We start from the raw sequence: 4,023 nt of genomic DNA, 5'->3' as shown, positions 1-4,023 counted from the left end.
TCATTGTATGTGTTCTGTGAGTCAGAAGAGGAATTTAGACTGGTATCAGACATATGGGCTAATATCAGACTTATGGACTTGATCTGGACAAGGCTGCGATGTTTTATTGATGGATAATTACTTCTTGATATAAAGTTCTCTCGTACATATATATGAGCAGCTCTGGATTTGTTTTTCAAGTCAACCCAGACTAACATATTCACATACCTGTAAGCCACAATAAAAATTAAACTGATGGAGTGGGTAATAAGAATATTTCTAGAAACTATTTTTATTCAAATATGAAGTAACAGCTAATATAATAGTAATTGAGATATGGGAAAAGGTAATGTAAAGAACCTAAATATATACCAATAAGCTAAAACAAAATATATTCTGTACTCAAATTTTCTTAGCTACTCTCAAAAATAAAAATGCCTGGAACACCAACTCCAACACCACCCAACAGAGGAGATATGTGACTGAAGAGATGATAGAGAGGGAAAGACAGAAGAATTACTGAATTTAAATTCAGATATTTTGTGCAACTTTTACGAAAAACATATGTCTAAATGATCATTTTGTAATGGTCCCCTGTAGCGTTGGAAGGATCCTCAGAAATACAAGGGTTCTGACTTAAGCTTTAGTAGCACTCCGCCTCTGATTTCCCCGTCATCCTAGAAGTCTGTCTTTCTCTCATTTTATAGAGTAGCAGCAAATTATTTCCCTATATTCAAGGCCTCTTGGAATCTTACTGTCTAACCTAAGCTCTTTACCAATTTATATAATCCTATCTGTTTTGTTTTCTTCTTGATGCCTCTGTGCCATGAAACTTGAATTTTATGGCAGTGCAAGCCACTAGAAAAGATAATTGCTTGAACATGATAATGGTGACTGACAATTTCATCTCCAAAGTATTTATCAGTTCACATTCCACACATCCAGAAACAGGAGAACATGACACTTCTTGTCAGTAAAACAAAAGAATCTTGTGACAGCATTTCAATTGAGTTTTTCAACTGACATTCACCATATTCGCACTCAGTTAAAATCATTCCATTCATTTTTTTATTCTGATCATATAGACAAAGTACATAAAATTGCACATGTATTTTAAAAAGCTAATTCTGCACCTGATCCCAGAGTTCCCCACCTTCAAAATTACCCATCTCTTTATTTGTTTTTATTTGTTTCACTCAATAAGTCAATCACAGGTCATTATTTTATTCAACTTAATCATACTTTTCTGCAGAAAATGACTACCAAACCAAAGAATGAACAAAACATGTCAATCTCAAAGCTCAATCTTAAATATTTCTCAGTTGTTCCTATTTCTAAACATCAGTGAAGGTGTCAAGACCAAACTCTCAGTATCCCGCAGTTAATCTGATTGCCAATTTCAGAAAATATGAGACAGACCTCTGATGATTTACATAACTTGCTAAAATTTGATGAAACACGACCCATCTCTGTTCTCCAAGATATGCTCCTCCTCTTTTGCTCCCAATGACTCTTAGTCTTCAGGAAGACTCAAGACATAGCCTGAACTAGAGAGAGAAATGAAAAATGCTTTCACACCATGCTCTTACAACACTGATTGTGGAACTCTGGTAATTTCCTCAAATTCTTTGTCTCATGTTTCATTTTAAAAAGTATGTCGGTGAAGCCCTCAAACCCAAAACCAAATTCAGTGCCGTCACGTCAATTCCAACTCATAGTGAAGTTCTAGTTAACATAAATAATATCCTCTACACACTACACAGCTTCATCATCAGCAAACATTTGTGAATGTGTATTGTGGACCAACTATATTTGACCCACTAAGTTGGATCTTGAAATATAGTTAAACGACAAGGTGTATTCTCTAAAGAAACATAGGGTCCAGTTGAGGACACAAGGTCAAATGCAAGAAGACATTAAAAGGTTTGGGAAGTTCAAGAGACCTCTGACTCAAGCCAAACCAAAACCAAACTCACTGCCAGTGAGTTGATGCTGACTCACAGTGACCCTATGTGTACAGGGATAGTAACAGGGATAGAGTTTTCAAAACTGTAACAATGTGATAACACTGTAACTAAACATTTCGTCATGGTTCCTATTAATGTCTCAGGAAAGTTAAAGGTCGAATTTCAGTCTTGCTGCAGGACTCTAGGTGGCCTCAGGTCTTGGCGGATCTGGATTAGACACTGGTGCCTGAATCGCAGCACAGCCGAGTGTTCAAAGAGGTAGCAATCGCACGCTTGCTCGACGTCTTCCTTTCCTGATCCTCTGCCTTCTGAAATGGTTTAGTAGTCGTCAGTGAAGGAGCACAAAAGGTGGTCAATTCTCCATTTTTCCCCTTTCCGTGACTTTCTTACTTCCAGGAATAGGCTAGGAAGGCTGAGCCTAAAGCCTGCTCCTTCTGGAAGAAAGGCTGCTCCTCTCTCTTTCTGTTCTCCCTCTTGTGTTTCTTTTTCTAATCAACTGCCTTTTGATCTACATCAAGGTCCACCTGAACAAAACGAAGGGATTTGTACATCTCATTCTTTTCAAGGCTATCCAAAGTTTAGCCTTTTCAAGGCTATCCAATGCCTTGGCCTACTCAATAAGATACAAGTAAACATCTTCTGGTGTTCTCTGCTTTCAGCCAACATCCATCTGACATCAGCAATCTCTCTAGTTGCAGGTCCTCTTGACTGAATCTGGCTTGGACCTCTGGCATTTCCCTGTCAATGTACTTCTGCAACCATTGTTGGATGATCTTCAGCAAAATGCAACTTGCATGTGATATTAACAATATTGTTCTATAATTTGAGCATCCTGTTGGATCATCTTTCTTTGGAATCGGTACAAATATGGATCTCTTCCAGCCAGGTGGCCAACTAGCTGTCTTCTAAGTTTCCTGACACAGATGAAGAATGCTTCCAGGGCTTCATCAGCCTGTTGAAACATTTCAATTGGCATCCCATCAATTCCTAGAGCCTTGTTTTTGGTTAATGCTTTCAGTGCAGTGTGAACGTCTTCCTTCAGGAACACTGGCCCTTGCTCATATACTGTCTCGTGAAATTGGTGAATGTTCACCAGTTCTTTTTGGTGCAGTAACTCTCTATTTTCCCATCTTCTTGCAATGTTTCTGGCTTTTTTCAATATTTTGCCCATGAGGCTTGAAGTTTTTCTAGAGTTCTTTCATGTTGAGCATGCTCTTCCTTTTTGGTTTTCTTACTCTCTGTCTTTGACTTTGTCTTCTCAATCTTCCCTTCGAAAAATTCTACTCAGCTCTTTGAGTTCATTATGTCTTACATTTGAATTAGCTACTCTTCAATTAAGAGCAAGTTTCACAGCAGGAGAAGGGAGGCAGCGGTCAGTGTAAGATATGAAAATGATAATAATGTATAATTTATCAAGGGGTCAAAAGGGGGTAGGGAGGGTAAAAAGGGGAACTGATACCAAGGGCTCAAATAGAGTGTAAATGTTTAGAAAATAATTATGGAAACATATGTACAAATATGCTCGATACAATTGATGTATGGATTGTTACAAGAACTGTCAGAGCCCCCAATAAAATGATCTTTAAAAAAAGAGCAAGTTTTAGAATCTCTTCTGACTTCCACTTTGATCTTTCCTTTATTTCTTGTATTTTTAGTGACCATTTGCTTTCTTCGTGTGTGATGATTTTTTTTTTGCCATGTTGCCCCATTCACAATACAAACCAGGCACAGACAGGGCTTGAGTCGAGGTGTATACAGGGCACTTACTTTGCCTCTTTTTTCTATACAGTCAGTGCAAGAGCACAGCCTTTGGTAAGCACAAGGAGGCATCGTGTGTGATGATTTTTATGTCCTCCCCTAGCTCATCAGTCTTCTAACATTAATGCTCAATGTGTCAGATCTGTTACTGAGATGTTCCTGAAATCAGATGGGATACAGTCAGAGTCATATTTTGGATCTCAAGGATTTGTTTTATTTTTCTTCTTCTTCCCTCTGAACTTACATATGACCAATTGATGAGCTGTTCCAAGATCAGACATCAGAGCAAGTAAATATACTATGTTCTGTCATTAAGTTT

General features: G+C 38.0%; 1 non-coding gene across 1 annotated transcript; it reads right to left on the bottom strand.

Annotated features, from left to right (window-relative positions):
• Positions 1-3,641: 3,641 nt before the first annotated feature.
• On the bottom strand, positions 3,642-3,775 carry LOC142437833 (small nucleolar RNA SNORA51). Its single transcript, XR_012782345.1, has one exon. It is a non-coding gene; the product is annotated as a small nucleolar RNA SNORA51 (small nucleolar RNA).
• Positions 3,776-4,023: the final 248 nt, after the last annotated feature.

Source organism: Tenrec ecaudatus, chromosome 1 (assembly GCF_050624435.1).
Source record: "Tenrec ecaudatus isolate mTenEca1 chromosome 1, mTenEca1.hap1, whole genome shotgun sequence".
In the NCBI taxonomy this organism is placed as follows: Eukaryota; Metazoa; Chordata; class Mammalia; order Afrosoricida; family Tenrecidae; genus Tenrec; species Tenrec ecaudatus.
The sequence above is the reverse complement of the archived record's forward strand: the minus strand, read 5'-3'. Positions and strand labels throughout refer to the sequence as shown.